This window comes from Rhinoderma darwinii (genome assembly GCF_050947455.1).
Source record: "Rhinoderma darwinii isolate aRhiDar2 chromosome 5 unlocalized genomic scaffold, aRhiDar2.hap1 SUPER_5_unloc_14, whole genome shotgun sequence".
NCBI classification, from domain to species: domain Eukaryota; kingdom Metazoa; phylum Chordata; class Amphibia; order Anura; family Rhinodermatidae; genus Rhinoderma; species Rhinoderma darwinii.
In genome coordinates, this window is record NW_027461770.1 from 84,200 (window position 1) to 104,411 (window position 20,212).

General features: G+C 47.8%; 14 non-coding genes across 14 annotated transcripts; all 14 read left to right on the forward strand.

The window, feature by feature from the left end:
• The first annotated feature begins 569 nt into the window (after positions 1-569).
• LOC142685380 (U2 spliceosomal RNA) lies at positions 570-760 on the forward strand. The gene has a single exon (XR_012854866.1). It is a non-coding gene; the product is annotated as a U2 spliceosomal RNA (small nuclear RNA).
• A 1,280-nt stretch (positions 761-2,040) lies between these two features.
• On the forward strand, positions 2,041-2,231 carry LOC142685381 (U2 spliceosomal RNA). Its single transcript, XR_012854867.1, has one exon. It is a non-coding gene; the product is annotated as a U2 spliceosomal RNA (small nuclear RNA).
• Positions 2,232-3,519: 1,288 nt separating this feature from the next.
• Positions 3,520-3,710, forward strand: LOC142685383 (U2 spliceosomal RNA). The gene has a single exon (XR_012854869.1). It is a non-coding gene; the product is annotated as a U2 spliceosomal RNA (small nuclear RNA).
• A 1,276-nt stretch (positions 3,711-4,986) lies between these two features.
• LOC142685385 (U2 spliceosomal RNA) lies at positions 4,987-5,177 on the forward strand. Its single transcript, XR_012854870.1, has one exon. It is a non-coding gene; the product is annotated as a U2 spliceosomal RNA (small nuclear RNA).
• Positions 5,178-6,453: 1,276 nt separating this feature from the next.
• Positions 6,454-6,644, forward strand: LOC142685386 (U2 spliceosomal RNA). Its single transcript, XR_012854871.1, has one exon. It is a non-coding gene; the product is annotated as a U2 spliceosomal RNA (small nuclear RNA).
• A 1,300-nt stretch (positions 6,645-7,944) lies between these two features.
• On the forward strand, positions 7,945-8,135 carry LOC142685387 (U2 spliceosomal RNA). The gene has a single exon (XR_012854872.1). It is a non-coding gene; the product is annotated as a U2 spliceosomal RNA (small nuclear RNA).
• Positions 8,136-9,431: 1,296 nt separating this feature from the next.
• LOC142685388 (U2 spliceosomal RNA) lies at positions 9,432-9,622 on the forward strand. The gene has a single exon (XR_012854873.1). It is a non-coding gene; the product is annotated as a U2 spliceosomal RNA (small nuclear RNA).
• A 1,288-nt stretch (positions 9,623-10,910) lies between these two features.
• On the forward strand, positions 10,911-11,101 carry LOC142685389 (U2 spliceosomal RNA). The gene has a single exon (XR_012854874.1). It is a non-coding gene; the product is annotated as a U2 spliceosomal RNA (small nuclear RNA).
• Positions 11,102-12,397: 1,296 nt separating this feature from the next.
• On the forward strand, positions 12,398-12,588 carry LOC142685390 (U2 spliceosomal RNA). Its single transcript, XR_012854875.1, has one exon. It is a non-coding gene; the product is annotated as a U2 spliceosomal RNA (small nuclear RNA).
• A 1,296-nt stretch (positions 12,589-13,884) lies between these two features.
• Positions 13,885-14,075, forward strand: LOC142685391 (U2 spliceosomal RNA). Its single transcript, XR_012854876.1, has one exon. It is a non-coding gene; the product is annotated as a U2 spliceosomal RNA (small nuclear RNA).
• Positions 14,076-15,375: 1,300 nt separating this feature from the next.
• On the forward strand, positions 15,376-15,566 carry LOC142685392 (U2 spliceosomal RNA). Its single transcript, XR_012854877.1, has one exon. It is a non-coding gene; the product is annotated as a U2 spliceosomal RNA (small nuclear RNA).
• Positions 15,567-16,866: 1,300 nt separating this feature from the next.
• LOC142685393 (U2 spliceosomal RNA) lies at positions 16,867-17,057 on the forward strand. Its single transcript, XR_012854878.1, has one exon. It is a non-coding gene; the product is annotated as a U2 spliceosomal RNA (small nuclear RNA).
• A 1,300-nt stretch (positions 17,058-18,357) lies between these two features.
• LOC142685396 (U2 spliceosomal RNA) lies at positions 18,358-18,548 on the forward strand. The gene has a single exon (XR_012854880.1). It is a non-coding gene; the product is annotated as a U2 spliceosomal RNA (small nuclear RNA).
• A 1,292-nt stretch (positions 18,549-19,840) lies between these two features.
• Positions 19,841-20,031, forward strand: LOC142685397 (U2 spliceosomal RNA). The gene has a single exon (XR_012854881.1). It is a non-coding gene; the product is annotated as a U2 spliceosomal RNA (small nuclear RNA).
• The last annotated feature ends 181 nt before the right edge of the window (positions 20,032-20,212 follow it).

A 20,212-nucleotide genomic window follows, 5' to 3' on the forward strand; every position in this document is an offset into this window, starting at 1 on the left:
AAAAGACAGCCTGGCGGCCGGCTGTTGCAGTGTTGCCCTCTCAGGCAACACTGAGTGACTGACTGAGCCTCACCGTCTTATATAAAGTTCAGACGGAACTTTGCACGTGTCATAGTGGAGCCCTCAGGATTCCAGAGCCAGCTTTCTGACATCATAATGGGGCCTCAGAGATAAAAGCCTGGGCCCAGGCAGTGTTGGTCAGTGCTGCTCAGCAGGCAGCACTGGACTGGACTGGATTACAGCTGATACAAGGTGTGAAGGAACAAGGGGTGGCTGTGGGCATGCACTTGCTGCCGCTGCCAGTGTTTATCTGCATGGCAGCAGGGCATTTGGGCGTTGCCAGGAAGGCGTTTTTATGTAGATTCCTCCTCTTTCAGCACTGCATTGTGGTGCAAGCAAAAGAAGCAAATCCTGTCTGGCTTCCTCTCCGGCCTTTATTCACCTCCCGTGTAGCTGTGAGTGTGTGATCCTGCAGGGCCCCATGGAATTGCCTAGAAGTAGGCTGAATCGCTGCAAGGGCTGAACAGCAGTATCGGGCAGGCTCGGGCAACGCGCGGCCCGTTCGGGTTATCGCTTCTCGGCCTTTTGGCTAAGATCAAGTGTAGTATCTGTTCTTATCAGTTTAATATCTGATACGTCCCCTATCTGGGGACCATATATTAAATGGATTTTTAGAACAGGGAGATGGAAATAGAGCTTGCTCTGTCCACTCCACGCATTGACCTGGTATTGCAGTATTTCCAGGACCGGTGCACCCTTTCCTTATGTGTTGACTAAAAGCAGATTCCAAAAGTGTTTTTTGTCTTTGCTATTGTTTCTGTCTTTCTGAAGGGATCTCCCCTTTTAATCCCATTATTTCAACACCTGTTGGACAATGCATGAGTGATAATGAGCTCATTGATTAAATGCAATTAATGAATAGATTGCCACCTCTTGTTGTGTGTCGTCTGTGTTTCTGTGTTTCCGGCATTTCACATTGGAACACCTCATTCACCTTCCTTGTCTTCTCTCCGCCCTCCCTTTTAGGTAAGTTAAAGAGCTGCACCTGAGCCAGCCACTGATTGATTGATTGATTGATTGATTGATTGATTGATTGATTGATGCAGCACAACAGTCAAATAGTGGAGTGGAGTAGGGGAACAGCAAACAGCCAATAAAGCAGCCCGCCCGCTCGCCTGCCCGCCACAATGGACCTACCTGTGTACACTAGATGGATGTGATGGAATGTACTGTCGTCCCTACATTTCAAGAAGAAGTAAGAATTGCAGTTGCAACAAAGCCTTGCTTGCCTACAAAGAGAGCAGCAATTTGGATTTGTTACTATGTTACCTAGAAGAATAACAAACTGTGCAAGGATGGAGGTTGTAGGAGCAAGGAGAAGTTGTCTGTAAAGTTGGTGGATGCCTATTTTCCATTTTGCAGTCCCTTGTCTCCCTCTTGTGGCCTCCTGGAGGCAACTAGCTGTGCAAAAAAAAGACAGCCTGGCGGCCGGCTGTTGCAGTGTTGCCCTCTCAGGCAACACTGAGTGACTGACTGAGCCTCACCGTCTTATATAAAGTTCAGACGGAACTTTGCACGTGTCATAGTGGAGCCCTCAGGATTCCAGAGCCAGCTTTCTGACATCATAATGGGGCCTCAGAGATAAAAGCCTGGGCCCAGGCAGTGTTGGTCAGTGCTGCTCAGCAGGCAGCACTGGACTGGACTGGATTACAGCTGATACAAGGTGTGAAGGAACAAGGGGTGGCTGTGGGCATGCACTTGCTGCCGCTGCCAGTGTTTATCTGCATGGCAGCAGGGCATTTGGGCGTTGCCAGGAAGGCGTTTTTATGTAGATTCCTCCTCTTTCAGCACTGCATTGTGGTGCAAGCAAAAGAAGCAAATCCTGTCTGGCTTCCTCTCCGGCCTTTATTCACCTCCCGTGTAGCTGTGAGTGTGTGAGCCTGCAGGGCCCCATGGAATTGCCTAGAAGTAGGCTGAATCGCTGCAAGGGCTGAACAGCAGTATCGGGCAGGCTCGGGCAACGCGCGGCCCGTTCGGGTTATCGCTTCTCGGCCTTTTGGCTAAGATCAAGTGTAGTATCTGTTCTTATCAGTTTAATATCTGATACGTCCCCTATCTGGGGACCATATATTAAATGGATTTTTAGAACAGGGAGATGGAAATAGAGCTTGCTCTGTCCACTCCACGCATTGACCTGGTATTGCAGTATTTCCAGGACCGGTGCACCCTTTCCTTATGTGTTGACTAAAAGCAGATTCCAAAAGTGTTTTTTGTCTTTGCTATTGTTTCTGTCTTTCTGAAGGGATCTCCCCTTTTAATCCCATTATTTCAACACCTGTTGGACAATGCATGAGTGATAATGAGCTCATTGATTAAATGCAATTAATGAATAGATTGCCACCTCTTGTTGTGTGTCGTCTGTGTTTCTGTGTTTCCGGCATTTCACATTGGAACACCTCATTCACCTTCCTTGTCTTCTCTCCGCCCTCCCTTTTAGGTAAGTTAAAGAGCTGCACCTGAGCCAGCCACTGATTGATTGATTGATTGATTGATTGATTGATTGATTGATTGATTGATTGATGCAGCACAACAGTCAAATAGTGGAGTGGAGTAGGGGAACAGCAAACAGCCAATAAAGCAGCCCGCCCGCTCGCCTGCCCGCCACAATGGACCTACCTGTGTACACTAGATGGATGTGATGGAATGTACTGTCGTCCCTACATTTCAAGAAGAAGTAAGAATTGCAGTTGCAACAAAGCCTTGCTTGCCTACAAAGAGAGCAGCAATTTGGATTTGTTACTATGTTACCTAGAAGAATAACAAACTGTGCAAGGATGGAGGTTGTAGGAGCAAGGAGAAGTTGTCTGTAAAGTTGGTGGATGCCTATTTTCCATTTTGCAGTCCCTTGTCTCCCTCTTGTGGCCTCCTGGAGGCAACTAGCTGTGCAAAAAAAAGACAGCCTGGCGGCCGGCTGTTGCAGTGTTGCCCTCTCAGGCAACACTGAGTGACTGACTGAGCCTCACCGTCTTATATAAAGTTCAGACGGAACTTTGCACGTGTCATAGTGGAGCCCTCAGGATTCCAGAGCCAGCTTTCTGACATCATAATGGGGCCTCAGAGATAAAAGCCTGGGCCCAGGCAGTGTTGGTCAGTGCTGCTCAGCAGGCAGCACTGGACTGGACTGGATTACAGCTGATACAAGGTGTGAAGGAACAAGGGGTGGCTGTGGGCATGCACTTGCTGCCGCTGCCAGTGTTTATCTGCATGGCAGCAGGGCATTTGGGCGTTGCCAGGAAGGCGTTTTTATGTAGATTCCTCCTCTTTCAGCACTGCATTGTGGTGCAAGCAAAAGAAGCAAATCCTGTCTGGCTTCCTCTCCGGCCTTTATTCACCTCCCGTGTAGCTGTGAGTGTGTGAGCCTGCAGGGCCCCATGGAATTGCCTAGAAGTAGGCTGAATCGCTGCAAGGGCTGAACAGCAGTATCGGGCAGGCTCGGGCAACGCGCGGCCCGTTCGGGTTATCGCTTCTCGGCCTTTTGGCTAAGATCAAGTGTAGTATCTGTTCTTATCAGTTTAATATCTGATACGTCCCCTATCTGGGGACCATATATTAAATGGATTTTTAGAACAGGGAGATGGAAATAGAGCTTGCTCTGTCCACTCCACGCATTGACCTGGTATTGCAGTATTTCCAGGACCGGTGCACCCTTTCCTTATGTGTTGACTAAAAGCAGATTCCAAAAGTGTTTTTTGTCTTTGCTATTGTTTCTGTCTTTCTGAAGGGATCTCCCCTTTTAATCCCATTATTTCAACACCTGTTGGACAATGCATGAGTGATAATGAGCTTATTGATTAAATGCAATTAATGAATAGATTGCCACCTCTTGTTGTGTGTCGTCTGTGTTTCTGTGTTTCCGGCATTTCACATTGGAACACCTCATTCACCTTCCTTGTCTTCTCTCCGCCCTCCCTTTTAGGTAAGTTAAAGAGCTGCACCTGAGCCAGCCACTGATTGATTGATTGATTGATTGATTGATTGATTGATTGATGCAGCACAACAGTCAAATAGTGGAGTGGAGTAGGGGAACAGCAAACAGCCAATAAAGCAGCCCGCCCGCTCGCCTGCCCGCCACAATGGACCTACCTGTGTACACTAGATGGATGTGATGGAATGTACTGTCGTCCCTACATTTCAAGAAGAAGTAAGAATTGCAGTTGCAACAAAGCCTTGCTTGCCTACAAAGAGAGCAGCAATTTGGATTTGTTACTATGTTACCTAGAAGAATAACAAACTGTGCAAGGATGGAGGTTGTAGGAGCAAGGAGAAGTTGTCTGTAAAGTTGGTGGATGCCTATTTTCCATTTTGCAGTCCCTTGTCTCCCTCTTGTGGCCTCCTGGAGGCAACTAGCTGTGCAAAAAAAAGACAGCCTGGCGGCCGGCTGTTGCAGTGTTGCCCTCTCAGGCAACACTGAGTGACTGACTGAGCCTCACCGTCTTATATAAAGTTCAGACGGAACTTTGCACGTGTCATAGTGGAGCCCTCAGGATTCCAGAGCCAGCTTTCTGACATCATAATGGGGCCTCAGAGATAAAAGCCTGGGCCCAGGCAGTGTTGGTCAGTGCTGCTCAGCAGGCAGCACTGGACTGGACTGGATTACAGCTGATACAAGGTGTGAAGGAACAAGGGGTGGCTGTGGGCATGCACTTGCTGCCGCTGCCAGTGTTTATCTGCATGGCAGCAGGGCATTTGGGCGTTGCCAGGAAGGCGTTTTTATGTAGATTCCTCCTCTTTCAGCACTGCATTGTGGTGCAAGCAAAAGAAGCAAATCCTGTCTGGCTTCCTCTCCGGCCTTTATTCACCTCCCGTGTAGCTGTGAGTGTGTGAGCCTGCAGGGCCCCATGGAATTGCCTAGAAGTAGGCTGAATCGCTGCAAGGGCTGAACAGCAGTATCGGGCAGGCTCGGGCAACGCGCGGCCCGTTCGGGTTATCGCTTCTCGGCCTTTTGGCTAAGATCAAGTGTAGTATCTGTTCTTATCAGTTTAATATCTGATACGTCCCCTATCTGGGGACCATATATTAAATGGATTTTTAGAACAGGGAGATGGAAATAGAGCTTGCTCTGTCCACTCCACGCATTGACCTGGTATTGCAGTATTTCCAGGACCGGTGCACCCTTTCCTTATGTGTTGACTAAAAGCAGATTCCAAAAGTGTTTTTTGTCTTTGCTATTGTTTCTGTCTTTCTGAAGGGATCTCCCCTTTTAATCCCATTATTTCAACACCTGTTGGACAATGCATGAGTGATAATGAGCTCATTGATTAAATGCAATTAATGAATAGATTGCCACCTCTTGTTGTGTGTCGTCTGTGTTTCTGTGTTTCCGGCATTTCACATTGGAACACCTCATTCACCTTCCTTGTCTTCTCTCCGCCCTCCCTTTTAGGTAAGTTAAAGAGCTGCACCTGAGCCAGCCACTGATTGATTGATTGATTGATTGATTGATTGATTGATTGATGCAGCACAACAGTCAAATAGTGGAGTGGAGTAGGGGAACAGCAAACAGCCAATAAAGCAGCCCGCCCGCTCGCCTGCCCGCCACAATGGACCTACCTGTGTACACTAGATGGATGTGATGGAATGTACTGTCGTCCCTACATTTCAAGAAGAAGTAAGAATTGCAGTTGCAACAAAGCCTTGCTTGCCTACAAAGAGAGCAGCAATTTGGATTTGTTACTATGTTACCTAGAAGAATAACAAACTGTGCAAGGATGGAGGTTGTAGGAGCAAGGAGAAGTTGTCTGTAAAGTTGGTGGATGCCTATTTTCCATTTTGCAGTCCCTTGTCTCCCTCTTGTGGCCTCCTGGAGGCAACTAGCTGTGCAAAAAAAAGACAGCCTGGCGGCCGGCTGTTGCAGTGTTGCCCTCTCAGGCAACACTGAGTGACTGACTGAGCCTCACCGTCTTATATAAAGTTCAGACGGAACTTTGCACGTGTCATAGTGGAGCCCTCAGGATTCCAGAGCCAGCTTTCTGACATCATAATGGGGCCTCAGAGATAAAAGCCTGGGCCCAGGCAGTGTTGGTCAGTGCTGCTCAGCAGGCAGCACTGGACTGGACTGGATTACAGCTGATACAAGGTGTGAAGGAACAAGGGGTGGCTGTGGGCATGCACTTGCTGCCGCTGCCAGTGTTTATCTGCATGGCAGCAGGGCATTTTGGCGTTGCCAGGAAGGCGTTTTTATGTAGATTCCTCCTCTTTCAGCACTGCATTGTGGTGCAAGCAAAAGAAGCAAATCCTGTCTGGCTTCCTCTCCGGCCTTTATTCACCTCCCGTGTAGCTGTGAGTGTGTGAGCCTGCAGGGCCCCATGGAATTGCCTAGAAGTAGGCTGAATCGCTGCAAGGGCTGAACAGCAGTATCGGGCAGGCTCGGGCAACGCGCGGCCCATTCGGGTTATCGCTTCTCGGCCTTTTGGCTAAGATCAAGTGTAGTATCTGTTCTTATCAGTTTAATATCTGATACGTCCCCTATCTGGGGACCATATATTAAATGGATTTTTAGAACAGGGAGATGGAAATAGAGCTTGCTCTGTCCACTCCACGCATTGACCTGGTATTGCAGTATTTCCAGGACCGGTGCACCCTTTCCTTATGTGTTGACTAAAAGCAGATTCCAAAAGTGTTTTTTGTCTTTGCTATTGTTTCTGTCTTTCTGAAGGGATCTCCCCTTTTAATCCCATTATTTCAACACCTGTTGGACAATGCATGAGTGATAATGAGCTCATTGATTAAATGCAATTAATGAATAGATTGCCACCTCTTGTTGTGTGTCGTCTGTGTTTCTGTGTTTCCGGCATTTCACATTGGAACACCTCATTCACCTTCCTTGTCTTCTCTCCGCCCTCCCTTTTAGGTAAGTTAAAGAGCTGCACCTGAGCCAGCCACTGATTGATTGATTGATTGATTGATTGATTGATTGATTGATTGATTGATTGATTGATTGATTGATGCAGCACAACAGTCAAATAGTGGAGTGGAGTAGGGGAACAGCAAACAGCCAATAAAGCAGCCCGCCCGCTCGCCTGCCCGCCACAATGGACCTACCTGTGTACACTAGATGGATGTGATGGAATGTACTGTCGTCCCTACATTTCAAGAAGAAGTAAGAATTGCAGTTGCAACAAAGCCTTGCTTGCCTACAAAGAGAGCAGCAATTTGGATTTGTTACTATGTTACCTAGAAGAATAACAAACTGTGCAAGGATGGAGGTTGTAGGAGCAAGGAGAAGTTGTCTGTAAAGTTGGTGGATGCCTATTTTCCATTTTGCAGTCCCTTGTCTCCCTCTTGTGGCCTCCTGGAGGCAACTAGCTGTGCAAAAAAAAGACAGCCTGGCGGCCGGCTGTTGCAGTGTTGCCCTCTCAGGCAACACTGAGTGACTGACTGAGCCTCACCGTCTTATATAAAGTTCAGACGGAACTTTGCACGTGTCATAGTGGAGCCCTCAGGATTCCAGAGCCAGCTTTCTGACATCATAATGGGGCCTCAGAGATAAAAGCCTGGGCCCAGGCAGTGTTGGTCAGTGCTGCTCAGCAGGCAGCACTGGACTGGACTGGATTACAGCTGATACAAGGTGTGAAGGAACAAGGGGTGGCTGTGGGCATGCACTTGCTGCCGCTGCCAGTGTTTATCTGCATGGCAGCAGGGCATTTGGGCGTTGCCAGGAAGGCGTTTTTATGTAGATTCCTCCTCTTTCAGCACTGCATTGTGGTGCAAGCAAAAGAAGCAAATCCTGTCTGGCTTCCTCTCCGGCCTTTATTCACCTCCCGTGTAGCTGTGAGTGTGTGAGCCTGCAGGGCCCCATGGAATTGCCTAGAAGTAGGCTGAATCGCTGCAAGGGCTGAACAGCAGTATCGGGCAGGCTCGGGCAACGCGCGGCCCGTTCGGGTTATCGCTTCTCGGCCTTTTGGCTAAGATCAAGTGTAGTATCTGTTCTTATCAGTTTAATATCTGATACGTCCCCTATCTGGGGACCATATATTAAATGGATTTTTAGAACAGGGAGATGGAAATAGAGCTTGCTCTGTCCACTCCACGCATTGACCTGGTATTGCAGTATTTCCAGGACCGGTGCACCCTTTCCTTATGTGTTGACTAAAAGCAGATTCCAAAAGTGTTTTTTGTCTTTGCTATTGTTTCTGTCTTTCTGAAGGGATCTCCCCTTTTAATCCCATTATTTCAACACCTGTTGGACAATGCATGAGTGATAATGAGCTCATTGATTAAATGCAATTAATGAATAGATTGCCACCTCTTGTTGTGTGTCGTCTGTGTTTCTGTGTTTCCGGCATTTCACATTGGAACACCTCATTCACCTTCCTTGTCTTCTCTCCGCCCTCCCTTTTAGGTAAGTTAAAGAGCTGCACCTGAGCCAGCCACTGATTGATTGATTGATTGATTGATTGATTGATTGATTGATTGATTGATTGATTGATTGATGCAGCACAACAGTCAAATAGTGGAGTGGAGTAGGGGAACAGCAAACAGCCAATAAAGCAGCCCGCCCGCTCGCCTGCCCGCCACAATGGACCTACCTGTGTACACTAGATGGATGTGATGGAATGTACTGTCGTCCCTACATTTCAAGAAGAAGTAAGAATTGCAGTTGCAACAAAGCCTTGCTTGCCTACAAAGAGAGCAGCAATTTGGATTTGTTACTATGTTACCTAGAAGAATAACAAACTGTGCAAGGATGGAGGTTGTAGGAGCAAGGAGAAGTTGTCTGTAAAGTTGGTGGATGCCTATTTTCCATTTTGCAGTCCCTTGTCTCCCTCTTGTGGCCTCCTGGAGGCAACTAGCTGTGCAAAAAAAAGACAGCCTGGCGGCCGGCTGTTGCAGTGTTGCCCTCTCAGGCAACACTGAGTGACTGACTGAGCCTCACCGTCTTATATAAAGTTCAGACGGAACTTTGCACGTGTCATAGTGGAGCCCTCAGGATTCCAGAGCCAGCTTTCTGACATCATAATGGGGCCTCAGAGATAAAAGCCTGGGCCCAGGCAGTGTTGGTCAGTGCTGCTCAGCAGGCAGCACTGGACTGGACTGGATTACAGCTGATACAAGGTGTGAAGGAACAAGGGGTGGCTGTGGGCATGCACTTGCTGCCGCTGCCAGTGTTTATCTGCATGGCAGCAGGGCATTTGGGCGTTGCCAGGAAGGCGTTTTTATGTAGATTCCTCCTCTTTCAGCACTGCATTGTGGTGCAAGCAAAAGAAGCAAATCCTGTCTGGCTTCCTCTCCGGCCTTTATTCACCTCCCGTGTAGCTGTGAGTGTGTGAGCCTGCAGGGCCCCATGGAATTGCCTAGAAGTAGGCTGAATCGCTGCAAGGGCTGAACAGCAGTATCGGGCAGGCTCGGGCAACGCGCGGCCCGTTCGGGTTATCGCTTCTCGGCCTTTTGGCTAAGATCAAGTGTAGTATCTGTTCTTATCAGTTTAATATCTGATACGTCCCCTATCTGGGGACCATATATTAAATGGATTTTTAGAACAGGGAGATGGAAATAGAGCTTGCTCTGTCCACTCCACGCATTGACCTGGTATTGCAGTATTTCCAGGACCGGTGCACCCTTTCCTTATGTGTTGACTAAAAGCAGATTCCAAAAGTGTTTTTTGTCTTTGCTATTGTTTCTGTCTTTCTGAAGGGATCTCCCCTTTTAATCCCATTATTTCAACACCTGTTGGACAATGCATGAGTGATAATGAGCTCATTGATTAAATGCAATTAATGAATAGATTGCCACCTCTTGTTGTGTGTCGTCTGTGTTTCTGTGTTTCCGGCATTTCACATTGGAACACCTCATTCACCTTCCTTGTCTTCTCTCCGCCCTCCCTTTTAGGTAAGTTAAAGAGCTGCACCTGAGCCAGCCACTGATTGATTGATTGATTGATTGATTGATTGATTGATTGATTGATTGATTGATGCAGCACAACAGTCAAATAGTGGAGTGGAGTAGGGGAACAGCAAACAGCCAATAAAGCAGCCCGCCCGCTCGCCTGCCCGCCACAATGGACCTACCTGTGTACACTAGATGGATGTGATGGAATGTACTGTCGTCCCTACATTTCAAGAAGAAGTAAGAATTGCAGTTGCAACAAAGCCTTGCTTGCCTACAAAGAGAGCAGCAATTTGGATTTGTTACTATGTTACCTAGAAGAATAACAAACTGTGCAAGGATGGAGGTTGTAGGAGCAAGGAGAAGTTGTCTGTAAAGTTGGTGGATGCCTATTTTCCATTTTGCAGTCCCTTGTCTCCCTCTTGTGGCCTCCTGGAGGCAACTAGCTGTGCAAAAAAAAGACAGCCTGGCGGCCGGCTGTTGCAGTGTTGCCCTCTCAGGCAACACTGAGTGACTGACTGAGCCTCACCGTCTTATATAAAGTTCAGACGGAACTTTGCACGTGTCATAGTGGAGCCCTCAGGATTCCAGAGCCAGCTTTCTGACATCATAATGGGGCCTCAGAGATAAAAGCCTGGGCCCAGGCAGTGTTGGTCAGTGCTGCTCAGCAGGCAGCACTGGACTGGACTGGATTACAGCTGATACAAGGTGTGAAGGAACAAGGGGTGGCTGTGGGCATGCACTTGCTGCCGCTGCCAGTGTTTATCTGCATGGCAGCAGGGCATTTGGGCGTTGCCAGGAAGGCGTTTTTATGTAGATTCCTCCTCTTTCAGCACTGCATTGTGGTGCAAGCAAAAGAAGCAAATCCTGTCTGGCTTCCTCTCCGGCCTTTATTCACCTCCCGTGTAGCTGTGAGTGTGTGAGCCTGCAGGGCCCCATGGAATTGCCTAGAAGTAGGCTGAATCGCTGCAAGGGCTGAACAGCAGTATCGGGCAGGCTCGGGCAACGCGCGGCCCGTTCGGGTTATCGCTTCTCGGCCTTTTGGCTAAGATCAAGTGTAGTATCTGTTCTTATCAGTTTAATATCTGATACGTCCCCTATCTGGGGACCATATATTAAATGGATTTTTAGAACAGGGAGATGGAAATAGAGCTTGCTCTGTCCACTCCACGCATTGACCTGGTATTGCAGTATTTCCAGGACCGGTGCACCCTTTCCTTATGTGTTGACTAAAAGCAGATTCCAAAAGTGTTTTTTGTCTTTGCTATTGTTTCTGTCTTTCTGAAGGGATCTCCCCTTTTAATCCCATTATTTCAACACCTGTTGGACAATGCATGAGTGATAATGAGCTCATTGATTAAATGCAATTAATGAATAGATTGCCACCTCTTGTTGTGTGTCGTCTGTGTTTCTGTGTTTCCGGCATTTCACATTGGAACACCTCATTCACCTTCCTTGTCTTCTCTCCGCCCTCCCTTTTAGGTAAGTTAAAGAGCTGCACCTGAGCCAGCCACTGATTGATTGATTGATTGATTGATTGATTGATTGATTGATTGATTGATTGATTGATTGATGCAGCACAACAGTCAAATAGTGGAGTGGAGTAGGGGAACAGCAAACAGCCAATAAAGCAGCCCGCCCGCTCGCCTGCCCGCCACAATGGACCTACCTGTGTACACTAGATGGATGTGATGGAATGTACTGTCGTCCCTACATTTCAAGAAGAAGTAAGAATTGCAGTTGCAACAAAGCCTTGCTTGCCTACAAAGAGAGCAGCAATTTGGATTTGTTACTATGTTACCTAGAAGAATAACAAACTGTGCAAGGATGGAGGTTGTAGGAGCAAGGAGAAGTTGTCTGTAAAGTTGGTGGATGCCTATTTTCCATTTTGCAGTCCCTTGTCTCCCTCTTGTGGCCTCCTGGAGGCAACTAGCTGTGCAAAAAAAAGACAGCCTGGCGGCCGGCTGTTGCAGTGTTGCCCTCTCAGGCAACACTGAGTGACTGACTGAGCCTCACCGTCTTATATAAAGTTCAGACGGAACTTTGCACGTGTCATAGTGGAGCCCTCAGGATTCCAGAGCCAGCTTTCTGACATCATAATGGGGCCTCAGAGATAAAAGCCTGGGCCCAGGCAGTGTTGGTCAGTGCTGCTCAGCAGGCAGCACTGGACTGGACTGGATTACAGCTGATACAAGGTGTGAAGGAACAAGGGGTGGCTGTGGGCATGCACTTGCTGCCGCTGCCAGTGTTTATCTGCATGGCAGCAGGGCATTTGGGCGTTGCCAGGAAGGCATTTTTATGTAGATTCCTCCTCTTTCAGCACTGCATTGTGGTGCAAGCAAAAGAAGCAAATCCTGTCTGGCTTCCTCTCCGGCCTTTATTCACCTCCCGTGTAGCTGTGAGTGTGTGAGCCTGCAGGGCCCCATGGAATTGCCTAGAAGTAGGCTGAATCGCTGCAAGGGCTGAACAGCAGTATCGGGCAGGCTCGGGCAACGCGCGGCCCGTTCGGGTTATCGCTTCTCGGCCTTTTGGCTAAGATCAAGTGTAGTATCTGTTCTTATCAGTTTAATATCTGATACGTCCCCTATCTGGGGACCATATATTAAATGGATTTTTAGAACAGGGAGATGGAAATAGAGCTTGCTCTGTCCACTCCACGCATTGACCTGGTATTGCAGTATTTCCAGGACCGGTGCACCCTTTCCTTATGTGTTGACTAAAAGCAGATTCCAAAAGTGTTTTTTGTCTTTGCTATTGTTTCTGTCTTTCTGAAGGGATCTCCCCTTTTAATCCCATTATTTCAACACCTGTTGGACAATGCATGAGTGATAATGAGCTCATTGATTAAATGCAATTAATGAATAGATTGCCACCTCTTGTTGTGTGTCGTCTGTGTTTCTGTGTTTCCGGCATTTCACATTGGAACACCTCATTCACCTTCCTTGTCTTCTCTCCGCCCTCCCTTTTAGGTAAGTTAAAGAGCTGCACCTGAGCCAGCCACTGATTGATTGATTGATTGATTGATTGATTGATTGATTGATTGATTGATTGATTGATTGATGCAGCACAACAGTCAAATAGTGGAGTGGAGTAGGGGAACAGCAAACAGCCAATAAAGCAGCCCGCCCGCTCGCCTGCCCGCCACAATGGACCTACCTGTGTACACTAGATGGATGTGATGGAATGTACTGTCGTCCCTACATTTCAAGAAGAAGTAAGAATTGCAGTTGCAACAAAGCCTTGCTTGCCTACAAAGAGAGCAGCAATTTGGATTTGTTACTATGTTACCTAGAAGAATAACAAACTGTGCAAGGATGGAGGTTGTAGGAGCAAGGAGAAGTTGTCTGTAAAGTTGGTGGATGCCTATTTTCCATTTTGCAGTCCCTTGTCTCCCTCTTGTGGCCTCCTGGAGGCAACTAGCTGTGCAAAAAAAAGACAGCCTGGCGGCCGGCTGTTGCAGTGTTGCCCTCTCAGGCAACACTGAGTGACTGACTGAGCCTCACCGTCTTATATAAAGTTCAGACGGAACTTTGCACGTGTCATAGTGGAGCCCTCAGGATTCCAGAGCCAGCTTTCTGACATCATAATGGGGCCTCAGAGATAAAAGCCTGGGCCCAGGCAGTGTTGGTCAGTGCTGCTCAGCAGGCAGCACTGGACTGGACTGGATTACAGCTGATACAAGGTGTGAAGGAACAAGGGGTGGCTGTGGGCATGCACTTGCTGCCGCTGCCAGTGTTTATCTGCATGGCAGCAGGGCATTTGGGCGTTGCCAGGAAGGCGTTTTTATGTAGATTCCTCCTCTTTCAGCACTGCATTGTGGTGCAAGCAAAAGAAGCAAATCCTGTCTGGCTTCCTCTCCGGCCTTTATTCACCTCCCGTGTAGCTGTGAGTGTGTGAGCCTGCAGGGCCCCATGGAATTGCCTCGAAGTAGGCTGAATCGCTGCAAGGGCTGAACAGCAGTATCGGGCAGGCTCGGGCAACGCGCGGCCCGTTCGGGTTATCGCTTCTCGGCCTTTTGGCTAAGATCAAGTGTAGTATCTGTTCTTATCAGTTTAATATCTGATACGTCCCCTATCTGGGGACCATATATTAAATGGATTTTTAGAACAGGGAGATGGAAATAGAGCTTGCTCTGTCCACTCCACGCATTGACCTGGTATTGCAGTATTTCCAGGACCGGTGCACCCTTTCCTTATGTGTTGACTAAAAGCAGATTCCAAAAGTGTTTTTTGTCTTTGCTATTGTTTCTGTCTTTCTGAAGGGATCTCCCCTTTTAATCCCATTATTTCAACACCTGTTGGACAATGCATGAGTGATAATGAGCTCATTGATTAAATGCAATTAATGAATAGATTGCCACCTCTTGTTGTGTGTCGTCTGTGTTTCTGTGTTTCCGGCATTTCACATTGGAACACCTCATTCACCTTCCTTGTCTTCTCTCCGCCCTCCCTTTTAGGTAAGTTAAAGAGCTGCACCTGAGCCAGCCACTGATTGATTGATTGATTGATTGATTGATTGATTGATTGATTGATTGATTGATTGATTGATTGATGCAGCACAACAGTCAAATAGTGGAGTGGAGTAGGGGAACAGCAAACAGCCAATAAAGCAGCCCGCCCGCTCGCCTGCCCGCCACAATGGACCTACCTGTGTACACTAGATGGATGTGATGGAATGTACTGTCGTCCCTACATTTCAAGAAGAAGTAAGAATTGCAGTTGCAACAAAGCCTTGCTTGCCTACAAAGAGAGCAGCAATTTGGATTTGTTACTATGTTACCTAGAAGAATAACAAACTGTGCAAGGATGGAGGTTGTAGGAGCAAGGAGAAGTTGTCTGTAAAGTTGGTGGATGCCTATTTTCCATTTTGCAGTCCCTTGTCTCCCTCTTGTGGCCTCCTGGAGGCAACTAGCTGTGCAAAAAAAAGACAGCCTGGCGGCCGGCTGTTGCAGTGTTGCCCTCTCAGGCAACACTGAGTGACTGACTGAGCCTCACCGTCTTATATAAAGTTCAGACGGAACTTTGCACGTGTCATAGTGGAGCCCTCAGGATTCCAGAGCCAGCTTTCTGACATCATAATGGGGCCTCAGAGATAAAAGCCTGGGCCCAGGCAGTGTTGGTCAGTGCTGCTCAGCAGGCAGCACTGGACTGGACTGGATTACAGCTGATACAAGGTGTGAAGGAACAAGGGGTGGCTGTGGGCATGCACTTGCTGCCGCTGCCAGTGTTTATCTGCATGGCAGCAGGGCATTTGGGCGTTGCCAGGAAGGCGTTTTTATGTAGATTCCTCCTCTTTCAGCACTGCATTGTGGTGCAAGCAAAATAAGCAAATCCTGTCTGGCTTCCTCTCCGGCCTTTATTCACCTCCCGTGTAGCTGTGAGTGTGTGAGCCTGCAGGGCCCCATGGAATTGCCTAGAAGTAGGCTGAATCGCTGCAAGGGCTGAACAGCAGTATCGGGCAGGCTCGGGCAACGCGCGGCCCGTTCGGGTTATCGCTTCTCGGCCTTTTGGCTAAGATCAAGTGTAGTATCTGTTCTTATCAGTTTAATATCTGATACGTCCCCTATCTGGGGACCATATATTAAATGGATTTTTAGAACAGGGAGATGGAAATAGAGCTTGCTCTGTCCACTCCACGCATTGACCTGGTATTGCAGTATTTCCAGGACCGGTGCACCCTTTCCTTATGTGTTGACTAAAAGCAGATTCCAAAAGTGTTTTTTGTCTTTGCTATTGTTTCTGTCTTTCTGAAGGGATCTCCCCTTTTAATCCCATTATTTCAACACCCACCTGTTGGACAATGCATGAGTGATAATGAGCTCATTGATTAAATGCAATTAATGAATAGATTGCCACCTCTTGTTGTGTGTCGTCTGTGTTTCTGTGTTTCCGGCATTTCACATTGGAACACCTCATTCACCTTCCTTGTCTTCTCTCCGCCCTCCCTTTTAGGTAAGTTAAAGAGCTGCACCTGAGCCAGCCACTGATTGATTGATTGATTGATTGATTGATTGATTGATTGATTGATTGATTGATTGATTGATGCAGCACAACAGTCAAATAGTGGAGTGGAGTAGGGGAACAGCAAACAGCCAATAAAGCAGCCCGCCCGCTCGCCTGCCCGCCACAATGGACCTACCTGTGTACACTAGATGGATGTGATGGAATGTACTGTCGTCCCTACATTTCAAGAAGAAGTAAGAATTGCAGTTGCAACAAAGCCTTGCTTGCCTACAAAGAGAGCAGCAATTTGGATTTGTTACTATGTTACCTAGAAGAATAACAAACTGTGCAAGGATGGAGGTTGTAGGAGCAAGGAGAAGTTGTCTGTAAAGTTGGTGGATGCCTATTTTCCATTTTGCAGTCCCTTGTCTCCCTCTTGTGGCCTCCTGGAGGCAACTAGCTGTGCAAAAAAAAGACAGCCTGGCGGCCGGCTGTTGCAGTGTTGCCCTCTCAGGCAACACTGAGTGACTGACTGAGCCTCACCGTCTTATATAAAGTTCAGACGGAACTTTGCACGTGTCATAGTGGAGCCCTCAGGATTCCAGAGCCAGCTTTCTGACATCATAATGGGGCCTCAGAGATAAAAGCCTGGGCCCAGGCAGTGTTGGTCAGTGCTGCTCAGCAGGCAGCACTGGACTGGACTGGATTACAGCTGATACAAGGTGTGAAGGAACAAGGGGTGGCTGTGGGCATGCACTTGCTGCCGCTGCCAGTGTTTATCTGCATGGCAGCAGGGCATTTGGGCGTTGCCAGGAAGGCGTTTTTATGTAGATTCCTCCTCTTTCAGCACTGCATTGTGGTGCAAGCAAAAGAAGCAAATCCTGTCTGGCTTCCTCTCCGGCCTTTATTCACCTCCCGTGTAGCTGTGAGTGTGTGAGCCTGCAGGGCCCCATGGAATTGCCTAGAAGTAGGCTGAATCGCTGCAAGGGCTGAACAGCAGTATCGGGCAGGCTCGGGCAACGCGCGGCCCGTTCGGGTTATCGCTTCTCGGCCTTTTGGCTAAGATCAAGTGTAGTATCTGTTCTTATCAGTTTAATATCTGATACGTCCCCTATCTGGGGACCATATATTAAATGGATTTTTAGAACAGGGAGATGGAAATAGAGCTTGCTCTGTCCACTCCACGCATTGACCTGGTATTGCAGTATTTCCAGGACCGGTGCACCCTTTCCTTATGTGTTGACTAAAAGCAGATTCCAAAAGTGTTTTTTGTCTTTGCTATTGTTTCTGTCTTCATGAAGGGATCTCCCCTTTTAATCCCATTATTTCAACACCTGTTGGACAATGCATGAGTGATAATGAGCTCATTGATTAAATGCAATTAATGAATAGATTGCCACCTCTTGTTGTGTGTCGTCTGTGTTTCTGTGTTTCCGGCATTTCACATTGGAACACCTCATTCACCTTCCTTGTCTTCTCTCCGCCCTCCCTTTTAGGTAAGTTAAAGAGCTGCACCTGAGCCAGCCACTGATTGATTGATTGATTGATTGATTGATTGATTGATTGATTGATTGATTGATGCAGCACAACAGTCAAATAGTGGAGTGGAGTAGGGGAACAGCAAACAGCCAATAAAGCAGCCCGCCCGCTCGCCTGCCCGCCACAATGGACCTACCTGTGTACACTAGATGGATGTGATGGAATGTACTGTCGTCCCTACATTTCAAGAAGAAGTAAGAATTGCAGTTGCAACAAAGCCTTGCTTGCCTACAAAGAGAGCAGCAATTTGGATTTGTTACTATGTTACCTAGAAGAATAACAAACTGTGCAAGGATGGAGGTTGTAGGAGCAAGGAGAAGTTGTCTGTAAAGTTGGTGGATGCCTATTTTCCATTTTGCAGTCCCTTGTCTCCCTCTTGTGGCCTCCTGGAGGCAACTAGCTGTGCAAAAAAAAGACAGCCTGGCGGCCGGCTGTTGCAGTGTTGCCCTCTCAGGCAACACTGAGTGACTGACTGAGCCTCACCGTCTTATATAAAGTTCAGACGGAACTTTGCACGTGTCTTTGCACGTGTCATAGTGGAGCCCTCAGGATTCCAGAGCCAGCTTTCTGACATCATAATGGGGCCTCAGAGATAAAAGCCTGGGCCCAGGCAGTGTTGGTCAGTGCTGCTCAGCAGGCAGCACTGGACTGGACTGGATTACAGCTGATACAAGGTGTGAAGGAACAAGGGGTGGCTGTGGGCATGCACTTGCTGCCGCTGCCAGTGTTTATCTGCATGGCAGCAGGGCATTTGGGCGTTGCCAGGAAGGCGTTTTTATGTAGATTCCTCCTCTTTCAGCACTGCATTGTGGTGCAAGCAAAAGAAGCAAATCCTGTCTGGCTTCCTCTCCGGCCTTTATTCACCTCCCGTGTAGCTGTGAGTGTGTGAGCCTGCAGGGCCCCATGGAATTGCCTAGAAGTAGGCTGAATCGCTGCAAGGGCTGAACAGCAGTATCGGGCAGGCTCGGGCAACGCGCGGCCCGTTCGGGTTATCGCTTCTCGGCCTTTTGGCTAAGATCAAGTGTAGTATCTGTTCTTATCAGTTTAATATCTGATACGTCCCCTATCTGGGGACCATATATTAAATGGATTTTTAGAACAGGGAGATGGAAATAGAGCTTGCTCTGTCCACTCCACGCATTGACCTGGTATTGCAGTATTTCCAGGACCGGTGCACCCTTTCCTTATGTGTTGACTAAAAGCAGATTCCAAAAGTGTTTTTTGTCTTTGCTATTGTTTCTGTCTTTCTGAAGGGATCTCCCCTTTTAATCCCATTATTTCAACACCTGTTGGACAATGCATGAGTGATAATGAGCTCATTGATTAAATGCAATTAATGAATAGATTGCCACCTCTTGTTGTGTGTCGTCTGTGTTTCTGTGTTTCCGGCATTTCACATTGGAACACCTCATTCACCTTCCTTGTCTTCTCTCCGCCCTCCCTTTTAGGTAAGTTAAAGAGCTGCACCTGAGCCAGCCACTGATTGATTGATTGATTGATTGATTGATTGATTGATTGATTGATTGATTGATTGATGCAGCACAACAGTCAAATAGTGGAGTGGAGTAGGGGAACAGCAAACAGCCAATAAAGCAGCCCGCCCGCTCGCCTGCCCGCCACAATGGACCTACCTGTGTACACTAGATGGATGTGATGGAATGTACTGTCGTCCCTACATTTCAAGAAGAAGTAAGAATTGCAGTTGCAACAAAGCCTTGCTTGCCTACAAAGAGAGCAGCAATTTGGATTTGTTACTATGTTACCTAGAAGAATAACAAACTGTGCAAGGATGGAGGTTGTAGGAGCAAGGAGAAGTTGTCTGTAAAGTTGGTGGATGCCTATTTTCCATTTTGCAGTCCCTTGTCTCCCTCTTGTGGCCTCCTGGAGGCAACTAGCTGTGCAAAAAAAAGACAGCCTGGCGGCCGGCTGTTGCAGTGTTGCCCTCTCAGGCAACACTGAGTGACTGACTGAGCCTCACCGTCTTATATAAAGTTCAGACGGAACTTTGCACGTGTCATAGTGGAGCCCTCAGGATTCCAGAGCCAGCTTTCTGACATCATAATGGGGCCTCAGAGATAAAAGCCTGGGCCCAGGCAGTGTTGGTCAGTGCTGCTCAGCAGGCAGCACTGGACTGGACTGGATTACAGCTGATACAAGGTGTGAAGGAACAAGGGGTGGCTGTGGGCATGCACTTGCTGCCGCTGCCAGTGTTTATCTGCATGGCAGCAGGGCATTTGGGCGTTGCCAGGAAGGCGTTTTTATGTAGATTCCTCCTCTTTCAGCACTGCATTGTGGTGCAAGCAAAAGAAGCAAATCCTGTCTGGCTTCCTCTCCGGCCTTTATTCACCTCCCGTGTAGCTGTGAGTGTGTGAGCCTGCAGGGCCCCATGGAATTGCCTAGAAGTAGGCTGAATCGCTGCAAGGGCTGAACAGCAGTATCGGGCAGGCTCGGGCAACGCGCGGCCCGTTCGGGTTATCGCTTCTCGGCCTTTTGGCTAAGATCAAGTGTAGTATCTGTTCTTATCAGTTTAATATCTGATACGTCCCCTATCTGGGGACCATATATTAAATGGATTTTTAGAACAGGGAGATGGAAATAGAGCTTGCTCTGTCCACTCCACGCATTGACCTGGTATTGCAGTATTTCCAGGACCGGTGCACCCTTTCCTTATGTGTTGACTAAAAGCAGATTCCAAAAGTGTTTTTTGTCTTTGCTATTGTTTCTGTCTTTCTGAAGGGATCTCCCCTTTTAATCCCATTATTTCAACACCTGTTGGACAATGCATGAGTGATAATGAGCTCATTGATTAAATGCAATTAATGAATAGATTGCCACCTCTTGTTGTG